This window comes from Ovis canadensis, chromosome 8 (genome assembly GCF_042477335.2).
Source record: "Ovis canadensis isolate MfBH-ARS-UI-01 breed Bighorn chromosome 8, ARS-UI_OviCan_v2, whole genome shotgun sequence".
In the NCBI taxonomy this organism is placed as follows: Eukaryota; Metazoa; Chordata; class Mammalia; order Artiodactyla; family Bovidae; genus Ovis; species Ovis canadensis.
The window spans coordinates 25,168,896-25,193,321 of NC_091252.1; the positions used below are offsets into that span (position 1 = coordinate 25,168,896).

The 24,426-nt window shown below is 40.2% G+C and overlaps 1 protein-coding gene across 1 annotated transcript in view; it reads right to left on the reverse strand.

The window, feature by feature from the left end:
• NKAIN2 (sodium/potassium transporting ATPase interacting 2) overlaps window positions 1–24,426 on the reverse strand; it is a 1,202,246-nt gene that overhangs the window by 880,570 nt on the left and 297,250 nt on the right. The gene's annotated exons all lie outside the window — the stretch shown is intronic.

The following is a 24,426-nucleotide window of genomic DNA, read 5'->3' on the forward strand; positions in this document are numbered from 1 at the left end:
TGATAACTTTTGTAGAAATAATGAGGGGCTGTGTGCTGTGGAAGATTGGGTCTTTTCCAATGAGTCAGCTCTTCGCATCAGGTAGCCAAAGTATTAGAGTTTCAGCCTCAACATCAGTCCTTCCAATGACATCCTCTTAATCTCATGTAAAGCCTTTGGCTCCACCCTGAGCTCTCACACCATTCAAATGATTATGCCACCCCAATCATATACCTATTGAAGCTCATATGTTTAATCTTATGAAATAAGGTATACAGCTATTTTATTAAATGGCATATGTTTAAATACTACATGCTTCCCTCAGCAAAAGTGTCTAAGGGAAGGTTGAACATAAGAACACATTAAAGTCAGTCTGGGAGAAGGCAATGACACCCCACTCCAGTACTCTTGCCTGGAAAATCCCATGGATGGAGGAGCCTGGTAGGCTGCAGTCCATGAGGTCGCGAAGCGTCGGACATGACTTCACTTTCATGCATTGGAGAAGGAAATGGCAACCCACTCTAGCGTTCTTGCCTGGAGAACCCCAGTGATAGGGGAGCCTGGTGGGCTGCCATATATGGGGTTGCACAGAGTCGGACACGACTGAAGCGACTTAGCAGCAGCAGCAAAGTCAGTCTGTGGGATTTTTCTGGTTCACTTTCCAAACCTGGGTCACTTTTCTATTCATTGAAGAGGACAAATGACTCAAGACCAGGGGCTACTCAGCACTGAAGATATGAGCAGACCTCCATACTGATGCCCAGAGATCACTAGTTGGTCAAAAGCAGGCAGATAACTGAATACACACAACCAATGTTCCAAGTGTAATAGCACAAATACCACTGTATGTAACTAAAGAGAGAGAAGAGAAACTATAATAAACCACATAAGAGAATGTTTTTCCTCCTAGGCTGGTAACACTGGAAGTTTTTAAAACATTAGTAATATAATAACAAACATGTATTTAGCATTTACTAAATGAGTGGCAGGTGGCAGTTATTTCTAAGTACTCTACTTGAAATTTGCCCTCAAAACAACTCTGTAGAATAGGTATCATTATTGCCACTTTATAGGTGTGGAAAATGAATCATTGAGAGGTTAAGTGCTGGGCTCCCGGTTCACGGGTGTTCCCTGTGGGGCAGGGATCTGAACCCAGGCAGTCTGACCCCATGCTACGTTGCCTATGGCAACAATAATGATGGCTGAGCACTTACTATGCCCTTGGTTCTGCTCTAAACAATCTGCTCATATAGTTTAATGTTTTCGTGTAGCCCCATGAGGAAGCCAGGCATCCCAGTGGCTCAGAGGTAAAGAACCTGCCTGCCAATGCAGGAATCACAGGAGACGTGGGTTTGATCCTTGCATTGGGAATATACCCTGGAGTAGGAAATTACAACCCGCCCCAGTCTTCTTGCCTAGGAAGTTCCATGGACCAAGGAGCCTGGCGGGCTACAGTCCATGGGGTGTCAAAGAGTCAGATGCAAGTGAGCACACATGACCCCCATCTGCACAAATATGAAAACTAAGGCTTAAAACATGCCAAGGTAATATACATCTTCCAAATGCCAGAGATTAGACTGAAACCTTGGCCTATGATATGTTCAAGGACCAGGTGGCAACAAAGGTCCAAGTCCATCCGTAATTTATAAATAAGGATTATAATCTATAAATCTATATAATCTATAAATATAGGTTACAAACATAAACTAAATCCCTGCTTTATTTACACTTTTCCATGAACTACTGACATCCTCTTCAGTTCAGTTCAGGTGCTCAGTCATGTCCTACTCTTTGTGACGCCATGAATCACAGCATGCCAGGCCTCCCTGTCTATCACCAACTCCCAGAGTTCACTCAAACCCCTGTCCATCGAGTCGATGATGCCTTCCAACCATCTCATCCTCTGTCGTCCCCTTCTCCTGCCCTCAATCTTTCCCAGCATCAGGGTCTTTTCCAATGAGCCAGCTCTTCACATCAGATAGCCAGAGTATTGGAGTTTCAGCCTCAACATCAGTCCTTCCAATGACATCCTCTTAATCTCATGTAAAGCCTCTGGCTCCACCCTGAGCTCTCACACCATTCAAATGATTATGCCACCCCAATCATATACCTATTGAAGCTCATATATTTAATCTTATGAAATAAGGTATACAGCTATTTTATTAAATGGCATATGTTTAAATACTACATGCTTCCCTCATGATCTCCACCACTTTTATACAGAGTGAAGTAAGCTAGAAAGAAAAACACCAATACAGTATACTAATACATATATATGGAATTTAGAAAGATGGTAACAATAACCCGGTATGCAAGACAGCAAAAGAGACGCAGATGTACAGAACAGACTTTGTGACTCTGTGGGAGAGGGAGAGGGTGGGATGATTTGGGAGAATGGCATTGAAACATGTATAATATCATATAAGAAATGAATCGCCGGTCTAGGTTTGATGCAGGATACAGGATGCTTGGGGCTGGTGCACTGGGATAACCCAGAGGGATGGTATGGAGAGGGAGGTGGGAGGGGGGTTCAGGAGTGGGAACTTATGTATGCCCATGGTGGATTCATGTCGATGTATGGCAAAACGAATACAGTATTGTAAAGTAAAAAAATAAATAAAAATAAAAAATTTTTAAAAATGCACTTATATTTAAAATATCTATATCTAAATTATCATTTTACTGGTACATCTGTCAAATGTCACCTCCTAGTGATATCTTGAGGGAAGAGTGAGTTTCCTAGAGTCTAGAATATTTTGACATCTTTCCATTCACTAATGCTGGGAGAGATGAATTTGGAGATTTCACTTTCCAGCTTAACTAACCCCACACTCAAATGGCCTCAATTACTTCAGAAAAGAGACCCACAGATTGAAAGCAATAAAGGTAAAGCAAGTAATTTTCAATAATCAATCTGGTAGGAGTTTCTTGCTTGACAGAATACAAATACGAGGTAAAATTTATAATATATAACCATTTCTAATATGGCTCTTTTAAAATATATTTATAGAACTGGAGGAATCAACTTGCCTGACTTCCAGCTCTACTACAAAGCCACAGTCATCAAGACAGTATGGTACTGGCACAAAGACAGACATATAGATCAATGGAACAAAATAGAAAGCCCAGAGATAAATCCACACACACATGGACACCTTATCTTTGACAAAGGAGGCAAGAATATACAATGGAGTAAAGACAATCTCTTTAACCAGTGGTGCTGGGAAAACTGGTCAACCACTTGTAAAAGAATGAAACTAGATCACTTTCTAACACTGCACACAAAAATAAACTCAAAATGGATTAAAGATCTAAATGTAAGACCAGAAACGATAAAACTCCTAGAGGAGAACATAGGCAAAACACTCTCCGACATAAATCACAGCAGGATCCTCTATGACCCACCTCCCAGAATTCTGGAAATAAAAGCAAAAATAAACAAATGGGATCTAATTAAAATTAAAAGCTTCTGCACAACAAAGGAAAATATAAGCAAGGTGAAATGACAGCCTTCTGAATGGGAGAAAATAATAGCAAATGAAGCAACTGACAAACAACTAATCTCAAAAATATACAAGAAATTCCTACAGCTCAACTCCAGAAAAATAAACGACCCAATCAAAAAATGGGCCAAAGAACTAAATAGACATTTCTCCAAAGAAGACATACGGATGGCTAACAAACACATGAAAAGATGCTCAACATCACTCATTATCAGAGAAATGCAAATCAAAACCACAGTGAGGTACCACTTCACACCAGTCAGAATGGCTGCGATCCAAAAATCTGCAAGCAATAAATGCTGGAGAGGGTGTGGAGAAAAGGGAACCCTCCTACACTGTTGGTGGGAATGAAAACTAGTACAGCTACTATGGAGAACAGTGTGGAGATTCCTTAAAAAATTGCAAATAGAACTACCTTATGACCCAGCAATCCCACTGCTGGGCATACACACCGAGGAAACCAGAATTGAAAGAGACACATGTACCCCAATGTTCATCGCAGCACTGTTTATAATAGCCAGGACATGGAAACAACCTAGATGTCCATCAGCAGATGAATGGATAAGCAAGCTGTGGTACATATACACAATGGAGTATTACTCAGCCGTTAAAAAGAATTCATTTGAATCAGTTCTGATGAGATGGATGGAACTGGAGCCGATTATACAGAGTGAAGTAAGCCAGAAAGAAAAACACCAATACAGTATACTAACACATATATATGGAATTTAGAAAGATGGCAATGATGACCCTGTATGCAAGACAGCAAAAAAGACACAGATGTGTATAACGGACTTTTGGACTCAGAGGGAGAGGGAGAGGGTGGGATGATTTGGAAGAATGGCATTCTAACATGTATACTATCATGTAAGAATTGAATCGCCAGTCTATGTCTGATGCAGGATACAGCATGCTTGGGGCTGGTGCATGGGGATGACCCAGAGAGATGTTACGGGGAGGGAGGTGGGAGGGGGGTTCATGTTTGGGAATGCATGTAAGAATTAAAGATTTTAAAACTAAAAAAAAAATAAATACAATATATTTATAATTTTTATCAACACAAATATTGTGACATTGGAAAAGACAGAATGATTTAAAATATGAATTCACATATGAAATTCTATGCATTTCATATATAATCTCTTTATTATAAATCCTTTTGTGTGTATAAGTATATAATATGCTAGTACAGTATAAAAACTACAAATAAATCTGTAGTATGTGCTAAATATATTTTATTGCTAGGGATGAAAGATCAAAAAAAGTTTATAATACTTTATTCTATTCCAGTAAGTGGCTCGGATGGTAAAGTGTCTGCCTGCAATGCGGGAGACCCGGGTTTGATCCCTGGGTCGGGAAGATCCCTGGAGCAGAAAATGGCAACCCACTCCAGTATTCTTGCCTGGAAAATTCCGTGGATTGAGGAGCCTGGTGGGCTACAGTCCACGGGGTCGCAAAGAGTCAGACACAACTGAGCAACTTCGCTTCGTTCGCTTGACACATTATCTTAATTTTGGGAGCTATTGTATATAAAATACTAAACTAAGACTGAATTCCTTTTAATAAGTAAACCTGTTATATAAAAAAATAGTTAACTAGATAACATGGTTCTGAAATTGTGTCCTACTTCCCTCAGTTGCTAGCTAAAAATGGCACTAGAAATCAGTGTTCATTGAATAAAGCTATGACCGTGCTTGACACCCTCTAGTCTTCATATATGTTAATTTTATTCTTCACAACAATCCCACGAAATAAGTGACTAATTTAATAAGTGACTAAAAATAACTGGAAGAAAAAATTTAGTTGTCTTGTCACTAAGGAAATAAATGATAGTCAAACACCACAACGCTATTATTTTGCCCATTACCTTTGCAAAAATATTGTAATATATTTTGCCCAATATCAAGGAAGACATAGAAACCAGTATTCTTATTATTACTTATTAACACTGGATCCTTGGGCAAGTTAATTAACATCTCAGGAGTACAATTTCTTCAAATTCAATTCTTCAAATTCTTTTGTGTAATGAGAACAATAATACCATATATCTTAAGGACTGTTGTGAGAATTAAGTATGCTAATTCATGTAAAAGTTTATTCACAAGAGTCCTTGGCACAAAAGAACCCAATAAGTGTTAACTATCCTAGATTGCTGATGACAAAAGTTCTTTTAGAATATGAATTGGGATTATGTATCAAAAGCCATAGAGAGAAACATTAAGAATAAGCCACCCCTGAAACTCATTCTACCCTAAGGAAAATATACAGTATTTTGGAAAAATACAAACATATAGACACAAAGCTACACATTGTCAAGGTATTTTTAATAGAAATAAAATGTGGAAAAAGGAAATGCCCTACACTAGGACTGCCTAACAATATATAATATGTTTCCCATTACAAGAATATACTAAAACTTTAAAAGGATCTTAAAGTCTTGAATTTAAAGACTATGTAAAATATGGAAACATTTTGTTGCAATCTTATTTGAAAAAAAAAGCTTAACAAATTTCACATGTATGTTTATTATTTTTATTTAAATATCACTATAATGGAAACTCACCTAGAGCCAGACATCCTGGAATGTGAAGTCAAGTGGGCCTTAGAAAGCATCACTATGAACAAAGGTAGTGGAGGTGATGGAATTCCAGTTGAACTGTTTCAAATCCTGAAAGATGATGCTGTGAAAGTGCTGCACTCAATATGCCAGCAAATTTGGAAAATTCAGCAGTGGCCCCAGGACTGGAAAAGGTCAGTTTTCATTCCAATCCCAAAGAAAAACAATGCCAAATAATACTCAAACTACCGCACAATTGCACTCATCTCACATGTTAGTAAAGTAATGCTCAAAATTCTCCAAGCCAGGCTTCAGCAATACGTGAACCGTGAACTTCCTGATGTTTAAGCTGGTTTTAGAAAAGGCAGAGGAACCAGAGATCATATTGCCAACATCCGCTGGATCATCGAAAAAGCAAGAGAGTTCCAGAAAAACATCTATTTCTGCTTTATTGACTATGCCAGAGCCTTTGACTGTGTGGATCACAATAAACTGTGGAAAATTCTGAAAGAGTTGGGAATACCAGCCCACCTGACCTGCCTCTTGAGAAATCTGTATGCAGGCCAGGAAGCAACAGTTAGAACTGGACATGGAACAACAGACTGGTTCCAAATAGGAAAAGGAGTACATCAAGGCTGTATATTGTCACCCTGCTTATTTAACTTCTATGCAGAGTACATCATGAGAAATGCTGGGCTGGAAGAACCACAAGCTGGAATCAAGATTGCTGGGAGAAATATCAGTGACCTCAGATATGCAGATGACACCACCCTTATGGCAGAAAGTGAAGAGGAACTAAAATGCCTCTTGATGAAAGTGAAAGAGGAGAGTGAAAAAGTTGGCTTAAAGCTCAACATTCAGAAAACAAATATCATGGCATCTGGTCCCATCACTTCATGGGAAATGGATGGGGAAACAGTGTCAGACTTTATTTTTGGGGGCTCCAAAATCACTGCAGATGGTGATCGCAGCCATGAAATTAAAAGATGCTTACTCCTTGGAAGGAAAGTTATGACCAACCTAGACAGCATATTCCAAAGCAGAGACATTACTTTGTCAACAAAGGTCCGTCTAGTCAAGGCTATGGTTTTTCCAGTAGTCATGTATGGATGTGAGAGTTGGACTGTGAAGAAGGCTGAGTGCCAAAGAACTGATGCTTTTGAACTGTGGTGTTGGAGAAGACTCTTGAGAGTCCCTTGGACTGCAAGGAGATCCAACCAGTCCATCCTAAAGGAGACCAGTCCTGGGTATTCTTTGGAAGGACTGATGCTGAAGCTGAAACTCCAATACTTTGGCCACCTCATGCGAAGAGTTGACTCATTGGAAAGGACCCTGATGCTGGAAGGGATTGGAGGCAGGAAGAGGAGGGGACGACAGAGGATGAGATGGCTGGATGGCATCAGTGACTCAATGTCCATGGGTTTGGGTGGACTCTAGGAGTTGGTGATGGACAGGGAGGCCTGCAGTGCTGTGGTTCATGGGGTCGCAAAGAGTTAGACACGACTAAGCAATTGAACTTAACTGATAATGGAGAAAGCTATTAATATTTTGAGTAACAAGTTGGAAAGAATGGTTTTAAAATTTTAACCGTAGCTTTATTTGGTTGGTAATATAAGGGCAACTGTTTTCTGTTGCTAAAGGTGTTCCAGCCTCTGCACTATTTATGCTGAAACACACATGTGTGAAGTGAAGTGAAAGTGCAAGTTGCTCAGCCGTGTCCACTTCTTCATGACCCCACGGGCTACACAGTCCATGGAGTTCTCCAAGCCAGAGTGCTGAAGTGGGTAGCCTTTCCCTTCTCCAGGGGATCTTCCCAACCCAGGAATCGAACCTGGGTGTCCCACGTTGCAGGTGGATTATTTACCAGCTGAGCCATAAGGGAAGCCCAAGAATACTGGAGTGGGTAGCCTGTCCCTTCTCCAGCAGATCTTCCCAAAACACATACACTGATACTTTATTTTCTCTACTCTCGTCTCTAGCCCCACTTCAGTTTAATTCTGATTAATTAATGAAGAACATTTTCTATTATTTTTTTCATATTATTCCAATCAAACTGATTTTTTAAATTAATTTTTATTGAAATACAGTTGGTTACAATGTTGTGTTAGCTTCTGCTGTACAGCAAAGTGAGTCAGTTATACATATACATGTATTCCAGAGAAGGCACTGGCAACCCACTCCAGCACTCTTGCCTGGAGAATCCCAGGGATGGAGGAGACTGGTGGGCTGCCATCTATGGGGTCGCACAGAGTCAGACATGGCAGAAGGGACTTAGCAGCAGCAGCAGCATACATATATTCTCTCTCTAGTTTTCCTTGCCATTTAGGTCACCAAGTAGACTCCCCTGTGCTATACTGCATGTTCTTATTAGCTATCTATTTTATACATAGTACTGTATATATGTTTGGAGAAGGCAATGGCAGCCCACTCCAGTTACTCTTGCCTGGAGAATCTCATGGATGGAGGAGCCTGGTAGGCTGCAGTCCATGGGGTCACTAAGAGTCTGACACGACTGAGCTACTTCCCTTTCACTTTTCACTTTCACGCATTGGAGAAGGAAATGGCAACCCACTCCAGTGTTCTTGCCTGGAGAATCCCAGGGATGGGGGAGCCTGGTAGGCTGCCGTCTACGGTGGCACACAGAGTCGGACACGACAGAAGCGACGCACCAGCAGCAGCAGCAGCAGTGTATATATGTTAATCCCAATCTCCCAATTCATTCAACCCCTCCTTAACCACTCTGTGTCCATCAGTCTGTTCTCTACATCTGTGTCTCTATTTCTGCTTTGCAAATAAGTTCACCTGTACCAGTTTTTTAGACTTCATATGTAAGCAGTGTTATACGGTTTTGTTTTTCTCCCTTGGAGGTACTTCACTCTGTATGACAATCTCTAGATCTATCCATGTTTCAGCAAATGGTATCATTCCCTTCCTTTTTATGACTAAGTAGTGTTCCATTGCATATATGTACTACATCTTTTTTATCCACTCATCTGCTGATGGATATTTAGGCTACTTTCATGACCTGGCTATTGTAAATACTATTGCAGTGAACATTGGGGTGATGTATCTTTTTGGTATTCTCCAGGCAACATAGATTTTTATTTGGTTCTTTGCTTACTCTCATCTGTGTCCCCTTGTTTATTTCTGCATGTTTATTTCCATAGCAGTCAGACAGGGGGAACAATACAAAGAATTCAGACTCTGAAGACTTCATTTTTGAAGATGGCTCTGCCACTTACTAGCTGTGTGGATCCTTCTCAGACTGGTCCCTGAGCTTCTTTGAGAATGGTGATAAAAGTACTTGCCCTGCCTCCCTTACCAGGGTGATTATTGTGAAGAACATATTTTTTAAAGGCCTGGATTAACTACACACAAAATTTGTAAATCTTTTTTTAACTGAATGCGTATTATTTGTAAAAGATCTGAAAGCAATCTTTGATATTTTATGTATTTATGAACTTACTTCTGAGATTTTTCCAATAGATTTCTTCTGGCAATAGCCCTTATTGCTGAAGGCTGCTAAGTGGTGTGAACATGAATAGTCTGTACACATGTTTTGGGATAGTACATCTCCTAACACTTAAATCACCTTAAAAAAAAAAAAAAAAACTATTGAAACACAAAGGGATCCAAAGAGTAGGAAGGGAAGGAATATTGAAACAATTCTCCATTTACTTTCTTTGAATACCAAGCTTGCTTGTCTTTTCATAAAAGACATTAATAGTGTAAGAAAGGTTTTCTTCATTTAAATTACATCTCAGTTAATGGAGTCCCCCCCACTACAGAATCACATGCATTATCTAATTTTTCAGAGAAAGATTAAAGACTTTTTGAAAAAGTTTTGAAAGGCTGTCTTGCTTCTACCTTCCCCATAAAATAGCTCTGAAGGTTAATGAAAATGTAATAACATTTTAAACTATTTAAGAACCAACCATAATAACATCTACAAGAATGTCATTACCTACTGAGACTCTCTCCCCCTGCCCCCATCTCTAGGATTAAAAGAAGTATTGGATTTCCGCTAGTCTTCAAGATGCGTGTGTTATTCAGATTTGTTGTGTCACTACCTAAAAGGTGTAGCAATTTGTGAACAATCTTAGCCAATCAGAGAAATGAACATTTGAAGCAATGTTCTAAGTACTGTATTATTTACTATCTTTAAAAGGTTGGAGCTCTTTAATCAAATCACATGAACTTTTATTTTCAAAATGTTATATATGCTGAAAGCTTTCTCCTAAACTGCATGTACTTACAATAAAAAAGCCATATTTTCATTAATCATCACAGCAATGCTCTTTTTCTCTAGCAAGTTTTTTCTGTATTGCGACATTTTTTTCATTGCTGGATGACATTTTGCTTTCAGTGGATGGATATTTTCATGCCAGAGCATTTGAACATCCCAGAGAGAACCCTGTGTTTCATATTGTCTGGTTCTTCTATTGCTTAGTTTCATATTTTTAAAACTCAGTATTGAAGAATTTTATAGTTAAACATTGAGGATAAAATTTTAATTTTTACCTACACAGGCTGCTAAACTTAACCAGATGAGTAATCAGCAAGGAAAGCCATTCTTTAATGCAATAAATATTTATTGATTTCCCAATTGGTTTAGGGACTAGAGTTATAACAAATTATATGTTAAATGAGGGAGACATACTTCCTCTCAAGCGACTTACATTCTGGTGAGTGGTGTCCAGTTCTCTTTGGGGAGCTGGAAAGTTTGGAGTACTTCTAAATGTCTAGAAAATGAACTACAGGCTTTCTTCTCGCCTCTGCCTGAGTTAGAGGAGACCTCACTATTCTAAGTGCATTTCTCTCTGCTTTTCCTCTTTTCTATGTAGCCTTAATAAGGGAAGGGACTTGGGGTAATGTTGAAAGCCAGTGTTGAAGGAAATCATCAAGAGGATCTCTGGTTGACCTGTGAGCACAATCAAGCAATTCAGAGGCTCCTCACCCCCAACCTTGTCGTTGAAACATATGTTCTGCCCACCAATCCCACCTTAGAAACTGTTCAAGGACATAGCCTTGAGAAAAATAATGTTCTGTAGAGACCACCTGGGCTTCCCTGATGGCACAGTGGTAAAGAATCTGCCTGCCAGAGCAAGAGATGTGGGTTAGATACATGGGTCAGGAAGACCCGCTGGAGTAGGAAATGGCAACCCACTCCAGTGTTCTTGCCTGGAAAAGCCATGGATGGAGGAGCTGGTGGGCTACAGTCCACGGGGTAGCAAAGATTTGGACACGGCTGAGCATACGCACGCGTGCGCACACACACACACATACAACCTGAATGCCATATGAACTGAACCCAGTTAAGGCCCCTATACACAGTTTAAAGATTCTGATGGATGGATACAGAGATCTCCCATTGCAGCTACCCAAGACAAGCCTTGCAAGTAAATTCCCTTGTTTATTGAAACTGCCACCTGCAACGTGGACTGGTTGCCCTCTTTCTCAGATCTCTCCTTAGCTCTCTGCGTGCAGAGGCTAGTTTGCAAATCAAGAAACAGGGGACATTTCCCCCCCCCTTTTCTTAAACTCCACAGTTGACTGCTGTGAGGCTCAACTGCATATAGAGGCTCCTATGATGTTAGGCTAACTTCCGTGACTCAGACAGTTACCAGCTGATCACCAACTCTACAAAAATTGCACATAGAGAAACTTGTGATTGGCACAAGGGCTGGGTCAGCAGGGTCAAAGAAAGTCTCCGAAAGCCACATTATTTCAATACTATTATCTATTATGACTTTTTACTGATGCTTATTGCATTAGCCTAGGAGAGTAACGGAGAAGGCAATGGCACCCGACTCCAGTACTCTCGCCTGGAAAATCCCATGGACGGAGGACCCAGGTAGGCTGTAGTCCATGCGGTCGCTGAGCGTTGGACATGACTGAGTGACTTCACTTTCTCTTTTCACTTTCATGCACTGGAGAAGGAAATGGCAACCCACTCCAGTGTTCCTGCCTGGAGAATACCAGGGACGGGGGAGCCTGGTGGGCTGCCGTCTGTGGGGTCACACAGAGTCGGACATGACTGAAGCAACTTAGCAGCAGCAGGAGAGTAAATTGAGAGTTAACCATTCTCTTCATGTACATATATCCGTGAACACATGCCCCTGCTTGTTATAATATTGTGATGGATACAAAGAAATACAGTTGAAAAGTTGTAGCCTCTGCCTGTAAGTAGTTTACATCCCAATCTTGGAAACTTTCATAGACCAAGAAATAAGGTACTGGCTTCTCTCTATTCTGTGAGGGATATAAATGATGAACAAATAAGGGCTGTCTCTGCTGCTTGTTTAACTTATATGGAGAGTACATCATGAGAAACGCTGGCCTGGAAGAAGCACAAGCTGGAATCAAGATTGCTGGGAGAAATATCAATAACCTCAGCTATGCAGATGACACCACCTTTACGGCAGAAAGCGAACAGGAACTAAAAAGCATCTTGATGAAACTGAAAGAGGAGAGTTAAAAAGTTGGCTTAAAGCTCAACATTCAGGAAACGAGGATCATGGCATCCAGTCCCATCATTTCATGGGAAATAGATGGGGAAACAGTGGAGACAGTGTCAGACTTTATTTTGGGGGGCTCCAAAATCATGGCTGCAGATGGTGACTGCAACCATGAAATTAAAAGACGTTTACTCCTTGGAAGAAAAGTTATGACTAACCTAGATAGCATATTCAAAAACAGAGACATTACTTTGCCAACAAAGGCCTGTCTAGTCAAGACTATGGTTTTTCCAGTGGTCATGTATGGATGTGAGAGTTGGACTGTGAAGAAAGCTGAGCGCCGAAGAATTGATGCTTTTGAACTGTGGTGCTGGAGAAGACTCTTGAGAGTCCCTTGGACTGCAAGGAGATCCAACCAGTCCATTCTGAAGGAGATCAGCCCTGGGATTTCTTTGGAAGGAATGATGCTAAAGCTGAAACTCCAGTACTTTGGCCACCTCATGCGACGAGTTGACTCACTGGAAAAGACTCTGATGCTGGGAGGGATTGGAGGCAGGAGGAGAAGGGGACGACCGAGGATGAGATGGCTGGATGGCATCACAGACTCGATGGACGTGAGTCTGAGTGAACTCCGGGAGATGGTGATGGACAGGGAGGCCTGGCGTGCTGCGATTCATGGGGTCGCAGAGTCGGACACGACTGAGCGACTGAACTGACCTGAAGTGGAAATACCATGACAGAAAAGGGCTGATGAGAGCTATATATAAATTAGCACAGATAACACAGTAAGATATGAAAATGGCCAAAATAAAGCAATCAAAGAGATATTCTGTGCCCAGAGAATGCATCTAAACCAGTGACTTCAGCTTAAACTTGTGTGAATTCCAAACTACTCATGTAGAGCCAAAGACCAGGAAGAGCAAAAGAAGCAGGTGGAACCACTTATGTGCTCAGCACAGGAGGAGTAGCAACACTGCAAGCAGGGCCAGAAGGATGCCTTCATACAGAGTGCCCAGTGTACGCCAGGAGCTGCGGAGGGTGCAGGAGCCAGGAGGACAGGACAAAGCCCTACTAGCATGGAGCTCCTGTCCCAGGTTTCTGACAGTGACTGTCTGAGGAGCTGAAATGAAATTATGGAATGGAGGATGATGTCAGGTTAGATGGCCAGGTGAAGGGCCAGATTTGCAAAAATCTGAGACAGTATCCCAGGCAGAGAGCATTGCGAAAGCCCTAAGACTGTGACTGACTCATCATTTTATTGGAAGAGAAAAGTGACTATGGCCAGTGTACAGTGAACAAAGGGGGAACCTGTTGGAAAACATCTGATGACAAATTGAAATTCTAATGCAACAATCATTGTTCAAGCATACAAAAATGAAGTCTGCTGGCAATTGAGGACCTGATCTCAGACATACCCCTGCACCACTGAGAACCTGACCTTCCTGTGAACTGTGCCTAATCCCAGCCATTTTTAAAACAAAGATGCAACCTTATGTCTTCAAAAGTTGAAGACATAGGTTGCTCCTCTTTGTAACAATGCAACCATTTCAGACCTTAAGAAATCGTTACTTAACATGCATCCATACTTCTTGCCGTCTTCAACTATAATTCCTGATAAATAGTCCATGGAACTATTAACCAACTTTGAGGGTTTTGCCTTTGTAAATCTCCATTTCATAGTCTGGTGGAACATGATTCAAGTGCTTCTCAAATCTGTGTCTCCCAGACTAGTCTTAAATCCCAAATCAACACCCTTTTATTACAATCAGATATCCCGTTCTGAAATTTTAGTTAACATGTCCAAGAGGTAAGTAGAGACCAGATTACATAAATCCTTGCACAGACGGAGTTTGGATACTATTCTACTTGGAAGAGTTGATGGATTTAATAGAAAGAGAGAAACAGTAAGATTTACACTTGAATAACTTAGCCTTGTTGAAATAACCTGCACAAAATATACTATCTCAAGGTTTTTTTTTTCCACCACTCACAATTTTCATGTTTATTTCCTATGGCACACAATAAATGTATTTAAGGTGACTGTATTTACTGGCTGGCTCAGTTTACGCCTGCTGCCCCAACTTATTATTAACAGTACCCTCATTTACTCTGAAAAGTGTCTAGGTTTAGACCAGGGTTGTCAATCTTTTCCTGTAAAGGGCCCAAGTGCAAGTATTTCTGGCTGTGTAGATCAGAGGGCAATGAAACTCTGCCACAACATCACAAAAGCAAGACACAGACAATATGTAAGCTAAAGGGGGTGGTTGTATTCCAATAAACCTTTACTTATGGATACATTAAAGTTATACATGAAGTTCAGTTTTAGTATCATAAAATAAGTTTTGACTTTTCCAATTATTTAAAAATATAAAATCCATTTTTAGCTCACAGGCCATGTAAAAACAGGTGGGTGAATTTAGTCCAGGGGTTCATTAATCTCCTGTTTAAGATTATAAATTAGATGGTGACCCTTACTGTCATTTATTGAGGGCCTACTATGTGCTGGCAGTCATCACAACAAGCCTATGAGGTACATACCAGCTATAAACGTGTGACTGTGGCTCACACCATGAACTCCTTATTACCAAATTCAGACTCAAATTGAAGAAAGTAGGGAAAACTGCTAGACCATTCAGGTATGACCTAAATCATATCCCTTATGATTATACAGTGGAAGTGAGAAATAGATTTAAGGGCCTAGATCTGATAGATAGAGTGCCTGATGAACTATGGAATGAGGTTTGTGACATTGTACAGGAGACAGGGATCAAGATCATCCCCATGGAAAAGAAATACAAAAAAGCAAAATGGCTGTCTGGGGAGGCCTTACAAATAGCTATGAAAAGAAGAGAAGTGAAGAGCAAAGGAGAAAAGGAAAGATATAAGCATCTGAATGCAGAGTTCCAAAGAATAGCAAGAAGAGATAAGAAAGCCTTCTTCAGCAATCAATGCAAAGAAATAGAGGAAAACAACAGATTGGGAAAGACTAGAGATCTCTTCGAGAAAATTACAGATACCAAGGGAACATTTCATGCAAAGATGGGCTCGATAAAGGACAGAAATGGTATGGACCTAATAGAAGCAGAAGATATTAAGAAGAGATGGCAAGAATACATGGAAGAACTCTACAAAAGAGATCTTCACGACCCCGATAATCATGAGGATGTGATCACTAATCTAGAGCCAGACATCTTGGAATGTGAAGTCAAGTGGGCCTTAGAAAGCATCACTACGAACAAAGCTAGTGGAGGTGATGGAATTCCAGCTGAGCTGTTTCAAATCCTGAAAGATGATGCTGTGAAAGTGCTGCACTCAATATGCCAGCAAATTTGGAAAACTCAGCAGTGGCCACAGGACTGGAAAGGTCAGTTTTCATTCCAATTCCAAAGAAAGTCAATGCCAAAGAATACTCAAACTACCACACAATTGCACTCATCTCACATGTTAGTAAAGTAATGCTCAAAATTCTCCAAGCCAGGCTTCAGCAATACATGAACCGTGAACTCCCTGATATTCAAGCTGGTTTTAGACAAGGCAGAGGAACCAGAGATCAAATTGCCAACATCTGCTGGATCATGGAAAAAGCAAGAGAGTTCCAGAAAAACATCTATTTCTGCTTTATTGACTATGCCAGAGCCTTTGACTGTGTGGATCACAATAAACTGTGGAAAATCCTGAAAGAGATGGGAATACCAGACCACCTGACCTGCCTCTTGAGAAATCTGTATGCAGGCCAGGAAGCAACAGTTAGAACTGGACATGGAACAACAGACTGGTTCCAAATAGGAAAAGGAGTACGTCAAGGCTATATATTGTCACCCTGCTTATTTAACTTCTATGCAGAGTACATCATGAAAAATGCTGGACTGGAAGAAACACAAGCTGGAATCAAGATTGCCGGGAGAAATATCAATAACCTCAGATATGCAGATGATACCACTCTTATGGCAGAAAGTGAAGAGGAGCTAAAAAGCCTCTTGATGAAAGTGAAAGTGGAGAGTGATAAAGTTGGCTTGAAGCTCAACATTCAGAAAACGAAGATAATGGCATCCAGTCCCATCACTTCATGGGAAATAGATGGGGAAACAGTGGAAACAGTGTCAGACTTTATTTTGGGGGGCTCCAAAATCACTGCAGATGGTGACTGCAGCCATGAAATTAAAAGACGCTTATTCTTTGGATGAAAAGTTATGACCAACCTAGATAGTATATTCAAAAGCAAAGACATTACTTTGCCGACTAACGTCCGTCTAGTCAAGACTATGGTTTTTCCTGTGGTCATGTATGGATGCGAGAGTTGGACTGTGAAGAAGGCTGAGCGCCGAAGAATTGATGCGTTTGAACTGTGGTGTTGGAGAAGACTCTTGAGAGTCCCTTGGACTGCAAGGAGATCCAACCAGTCCATTCTGAAGGAGATCAACCCTGGGATTTCTTTGGAAGGAATGATGCTAAAGCTGAAACTCCAGTACTTTGGCCACCTCATGCAAAGAGTTGACTCATTGGAAAAAACTCTGATGCTGGGAGGGATTGGGGGCAGGAGGAGAAGAGGATGACCCAGGATGAGATGGCTGGATGGCATCACGGACTCGATGGACGTGAGTCTGAGTGAACTCCAGGAGATGGTGATGGACAGGGTGCTGCGATTTCATGGGGTCGCAAAGAGTCGGACACGACTGAGTGACTGAACTGAACTGAATAATAAACAGAGTTATAAACAAAGGCAAGCCTAAGGAACTCACCACCCAAGGTCTCCATGCTAAGAAGTGGCAGAAAGCTTAGCTGAACGGTCCACATCGGTAACCACATGGCTAAAAATATCACAATGCACTTTCATTTCCTCTCTCCTGATGTACATTACTCCTCCATCATCTTTTTACTTCTTGCCTAGTTTCTATCTCCTTTTATCCACTAATCACCTTCACTTTCTTTGTCCATGTGTTCTTTTCCATAGTCTATCAAAATTATAATTACAATCTACTTATATTCCTAGGACACGGGGGTGTGGGGGGAGCCAGAAATCAGATTGCACAGAACAAAGAACAGTCCTTTCAACCTTTATAGTCAAATATTTCTAGTTTCCTAAAATTTTCTAAACATAAATATTCCCTTTATAATCCTAAAAAGAAATCAGTTTTCCTCCTTAGCATTAGCTTTCTAGGTAAAATATACCTATTATCTAATTTAATTATATTTCTCTTATAACAACCAGTTAAATAACAGTGATAGCAGTATTTTTCTTTGCAATTGTCTCATGAGTAAATCCCTAATTCTCACTTCCTTGTATCTGTAAGAAAACGGTGTCAAGTCAAATAAGATCCAGATAAGTTACTTCCATTCTTAAATCTATGATACACCATAGTCCTAATGCCTTAAGGTAGGAATTTTGCCACCATATTGAGGATTTGTGGTTCTATATTTCAAACAACTCTCTTTACAAATGAATTTTTAGAACACAGGTTGTTCTTTGAATTGGGGGCTTTCAGGACATGCTGCCAAACCCTTCATGATTTTAAAGCATTTTGCAAGTGTTTATTTAATGGTGACTGTCTGTTTTGATAGTACAGCTGGATAACAAAGGAGGTTACTTAATTCCAGGACCATTTTCACTATTGAAGCTTCTTGCCAACAATAAGGCAGCAGTAAAACTCAAATAGTTTATAAATGTCAGCAAAATCCTATGAACAAATTACTGCCCAAGTCATTTTGTTTTAGTGTCTTTTATTTGGAAAAACATACTTTTTAAGGGAGGAGGAGAAGATGCCATTTGATTGTTGAGATACACTACCATTTTCCACTAAATTGTTGTTAACAACTTTAAAAAATCAAGTTGAAGCTGCTGATTTAAGTTGCTCACTTCATGTCAATTTCTGAAAATGTTAAGCATGGCATTAAAATCAAAGATGCATTTAAGGATAAACACACACTTAGTTTGGAGGGATGAATAAGTACAACCTGTTTGGTTCACATTAAGCTTGCAGATTTATCAACACCGGGAACACATGGGAAAGACAGATTGAGTGTTTATGAGCTCTCAGAAAGGATTGATTTTTACAAGTCCCTGATTTAGCTGGAAGGGGTGCCTATATATTTAGTTACCAAAAGGGTTAATGGATTTAACCTTTTGAAAAATGTATTTTTCCACATGCATATAACATGATGGATAGTTTACTGAATCCACATAGGTAAACATAGGTGAAAACAAGTTAATTGGAAGGTATAAGGTTTTTTTTTTTTTTTTCTTGATAGATGGATCTCATTATTTTCCTTGGGCAGACAAAGCCATAACAGTTTCCAGAGAAAGGAGAAGTGACAGCTCCAGGAAACTGCTTACAGATGGACAGCCAGCAGGCTAAAAATATTATTGTGTCCACCTCATCAATAAGCTGGCTCCACGAAGAGTGGCAATTATTCTTTTCCTGCTTATGCTGCCTTTGAAAGGCATGAAGACAATTATTGATAGCTGGGTATGCAGAACAAAATATATACAGTAACACAAACCCATTTACTATGGCAAATCCATATCAGAGAGACCACTGCCATTCATGCCAGTATTTAAAGCAGCAACATGTACCCATCGATGTCTTAAGAGGATTATGCTGATACTGTGTTTTGTTGCAACCCTATTAATTATTAATGACGCATATTTATTATTCACCTATATTTAGAAAGTCTGTATTATGTACTGAAAAGAGGGAGAGAAACATCACTGAGTTCAAGGAGGTGTTTTTAATATTCCACACGCACGAATGTCACAACTGGCCTTTATCTACCGCAGAGGTTCTTTAAGCTTTGTGTGACAATTTTGTCAAAAGAAATGAATGAAAATAAAATTTTATATAAAATCACAAACTATCAATGCTTGTTAGCCATCAGGAAACAAGATACACAGCTTTATTATTTTTTTAACATGAGAAAAAAATTGGAGTACCAATTACTGTGTAGAATTAAAAAAAAACAAAAAACCCTCAATTAAAGGCACAACAAAATAAAGGACAGATTCCAGGCCTCAGCATAGAGCTAAAGGGATTTCAGTGGGCTCATTACTTTTATTATCCTGCATTGCTCAGCCAAACCTACAGTAAGGCTGTGTTTAGACACAAGATCTGCTGTGTACTTGCAGAAATGTGGGCAGTGGATCAGCTCACCTGAAACCAGTAGAGCAGACATGCAAAATCAAGGCATAGCAAATGCTATACTTATTCTGCTGAATGCAGAGAGGAGAAAGGTATTAACCAGGAAAGGAGTTAGGAGAAAAATGGCAGACAGTTTCAACCATAGCAGTCAAACCTCGCCATATTCAATCACACGGTTTAAAGTCTGTGGATGTCCTCATGGCTTTTGTTTTTAGGATGCCCCTTTTCCTGGCATTTATATTCTAAGATAGATGAAAAGGATTCACATTTTTAATTTTAACAAACTGCAGAATAGCAAAAGTGCCATTTTTTTTAAGTCAGTCTAAACGAGAGAACATGACTTAAACACTGCCACATTTTTCAGATTGTTCCAGGCGTGAAGGTCATAGTGATCAACTGTGCTGCCTTATTCTAGAGTTGAACAGTTATCCAATAATCAGGGATTCCATCCAGAGCTCCCATGACTACACTAAGGAGACCCTTGTTTCCAGTTTTCCTAAATGTCTAATCTCTGAGGACTAGAGAGACGGGTTCATTCAAAGGTGAATTGTCTTTCTGGGTGTAAAAAAGCAGCGGATAATTAGAACAACAACTAAATATCCTCCACCTAAATCCCAAGTCAGCTGCCCATTTGTAACTGCAATCTTGAAAAACTATAGGTTTTTCAGTCTGTGATACAATTACTGTTTTTTATTTAAAAGATTTCCAGAGTGCTGGTATCTGAAAAGAAAATATTCATTTGATAGCGACACAATGTGTTATATTTTAAATTATGCATTCTTTTCATGCTGCTTTTTGGAATTTCATGAGATAGCAACTAAATGTAGTTGTAAGGGGAAAAAGCATACTGAAACCCTTGTGAGATTGAGACAAGTTATTTATTCACCTCCCTATGTAAACTGTTCAGGTGACAGGATTTTTTAAATGGGCAACATATACAATAGTCTAAGGCTCCTCATTTGGCTCAGTGGTAAAGAATCCGTCTGCTGAATAAGAGACAGGTGTTCAGTCCCTGGGTTGGGAAGATCACTGGAGAAATAATTAGCAACCCTGTCCAGTATTCTTGCCTGGGAAATCCCATAGACAGATGAGCCTGGCAGGTTATAGTCCATGGGGTCGCAAAAGAGTCAAACAGCACTTAATGACTAAAACAGCAACCACAAGATAATCCAGGTGAAATCATATTTGAAACACACTTCACCTGAATTTAAACTAAATTTGTAAATTATTTATTCCAGCTAAAAGAACTAATGTCCAATGACATATAATAAAGATTATTTGCTTTTGAATTATATTGAAATAGTCCATCAAGAAAATTCTTTGATTATTATCCTCTGACATTTTAAATTAAAACTGACAAACAACAGCACAGTAAGGGAAACCACTGGTTTTTCTAATTAAGTCATAAAGGAGGGCAGTGATGGAGCCACTCACTTCACCCAAGGACCAGGGTCCTGAATGCAGTAAGGATCCCTTTTCCACATTCCCCTGCTCCCCACTTCTCAGAGCCTGAAAGGAAAGCCTTGTGTGTTGTGTGGGTGAGTGTGTGTTTCCAGGAGGCACCCACTGGCAGTCAAGAGCCTATTCCTTCCTTGACCTCTGTGAGCAGGGATCTGGGTCATAGGGAATCATATTTACTTAGAAAGGAAGTCAGGCATTCTGACCGTTTGGCTAGGGGAGGGCAAGGGAGGAAACTGTCCAAAACTCAGAGTGTATTCCCAGAAGTCTTGGGCAGAGAAAGCACTACCTGAAACGTTTCCCAGATGTCACCAAAAGACTAAAGGCAGTCCATGCTGGTATTTCAGACTTCTATGTCTAGGCTATCTGTGGCAGCTGGACTGTTTATCCTAGTAACATTGAGTACATGATTAGAAGAACCTAGGAACATTCTTGTAACACAGTCACCAATTTGGAGAAGGCAATGGCACCCACTCCAGTATTCTTGCTTGGAAAATCCCATGGATGGAGGAGCCTGGTGGGCTGCGGTTCATGGGGTCGTGAAGAGTCAGACATAACTGAAGTGACTTAGCAGCAGCAGCAGCAGCAGTCACCAATTTGTAACAAGCACTGTTTAATAAAATTAATCTGTGTGCCTGGCCATGTTCCTCCTGTACTACAAAGCCCCCTTGGTCTCGAGCTCGATGCTGTTTCTCTGTCTGTTGTTAGCACTTAGGCACAAACCCTACCATTTCCAGGGACTCTTTTTCATTGACTCTGTCCTGATGCCCTTGGTGTCCTCTGCCAGAGACCAGTCCACTGACAGAGCAGAAATCTCTCACTAAACTCTCATCTGTGCTCTTTTTGTAACTTTTCCTTAAGAGACAAGGTAAAATTACAGGAAAAACCAGCTTTGACTCAAAAGTGCCTTGAAACTTATCTTTACATCTTTATTTGACGTGATTTTATCCAAATCCCAATAATTATCAAAGTTTGACTTCTCTTTAGAATACTTTTGTGAAGACAGACAAATATATCTAAGCTCCCTTCAGTTCAGTTCAGTTGCTCAGTCGTGTCTGACTCTTTGCAACCCCATGAATTGCAGCTCGCCAGGCCTCCCTGTCCATCACCAACTCCTGGAGTTCACTCAGACTCGCATCCATCCAGTCAGTGATGCCATCCAGCCATCTCATCCTCTGTCATCCCCTTCTCCTGCCCCCAATCCCTCCCAGCATCAGAGCCTTTTCCAATGAGTCAACTCTTCGCATGAGGTGGCCAAAGTACTGGAGTTTCAGCTTCAGCGTCATTCCTTCCAAAGAAAGCCCAGGGCTGATCTCCTTCAGAATGGACTGGTTGGATCTCCTTGCAGTCCAAGGGACTCTCAAGAGTCTTCTCCAACACCACAGTTCAAAAGCATCAATTCTTCGGCGCTCAGCCTTCTTCACAGTCCAACTCTCACATCCATACATGACCACTGGAAAAACCATGGCCTTGGCTAGACGGACCTTAGTTGGCAAAGCAATGTCTCTGCTTTTGAATATACTATCTAGGTTGGTCATAACAATACTATTTCTATTCATGGCATCAATTACACTACTTTCTTCCCTTTTAAACACACTGAAACATCTTACAACACTCTCACACTTGTAAGCATCAGTCCCACTGTGGTTTTCTTCATCTCTACATACTTTGAAATCTGGAAGGATAACAATCCTAACAGTAAAATCACTGTTCCTAGAATCTTGTAACTGCTAGATTAATCCAGGTTAACATTCATGATTCTTGGACATATTTTTTCTCCTCAAGCCCTATAGTAAGATACACCCTCATAAGCTCATCCCTGCACGTATTTCAATCCTTAACACAGACGGGAGACCATCTTCTCAAATGAAAAACAAGCTAATGAATAGGTGGACTGAATCCACTCCTTAGAAAACAGGTCTTCATTATGCATTAAGAGCACACAAAGGATCAAGTGGTGAGCATTGTTTAAATAACAGCACTGCCTGTCCTTGGGGAACTGTCTGGATCATAAACTGTATTTGATAAGGACTTTAGGAACTTAATACTGTAACAATCCTGCCTACGCCTATGCAGGTATAGCAAATGGCTCATTGCCAAGAGTTCTGGTCTAGGACAGGCATATTTAGTGGCCAATGAAATGCTGACATCAGAGATTTTAAAAAAAAGAGCTAGGACTAAAGAGATTCAGTCTCTGGCTTTCAACCATTATTCCACCTCACATGAGCCACCAGCATTGATCCCTGATTTGGCATTTTAACCTGCTATTGGATATCATATACATGTTGGCCAGCACCCCAGATGCTAAATTTAAGACACTAATCATTGTTGCTCATTCCCAAACCTCTTTCTTTCAAGTTCTTTCTGTCCTCTCTCCTGCTCCCTCACTCTCTCTCCACCTTCCCCCCACCCTTGTCCCATCCTCATCTTTTTTTCATGTGTCTCCCTAATTTCCTAGTCTTCTCTGGTTTAGCCTTTTCTCTTTTCTACATTCAGACCAGTGGAGTCTGAGATTAATCAAGGGAGTTAAGCCCCAGATATGAAGGCCACCTAACACATGCCTTCTATTATCAATATGACTTGTCTTCTGACTTTCTTCATCCTCATGTTAACTGAAAATGATATTTTCCATTCCTTGGATGCCTCTATACATTTTGGTGGATCATTTTGTACAATTGCCATATTCTGCCATCTATTACAATTTCTCATGTACACAGCTTATCAATTTTTTACAGCTTCTCTTGTAAAGCAGGTATCTTTGTATTTTTTAGGCAAAAGTGTTTTATTAATTAGTATGTTCTAATAACTTCTGTGACTTTTGTATTAGGCCATCCTTTATTGAAATTGTATTTCTTTTGGTTAATCATTCAATAAGCAGTCCAAATAAATTTAGTTTCCACTCTCCAAGCACTTTTGCTTTCTAACATTAAAAAGCATTCACGTTAAAACTCTTCGACATTTTATAATAATCTATGCTCCTCCACACTGTTCTCTTAGTGGGGCATGCTTTTTCACACTTGTGAAGTACTGGCAAAGGGCCTGGGTCACTTGACTGCAAGCATCAAATACAAATAGACTGTAAGAATCAAATACAAATAGTTTGGGGAGTTAGGCACAAAGTATTAACCCTTTTTTCTGAAATCAGTATACTTATGACTTGTGACTTTCTGGTTAAAGACTTGTTGTTTTAACAGATGATAAAAATACTTATCCACGCGGCTATCAGTATGGTTACACAGACTCAGCCTTACTGTTTATGAATCAAATATCCATGTTTAGATTTGGGTATTGCCCACAAATTATACACACAGCACTGTATACTCAGTCAAGTAAAAACT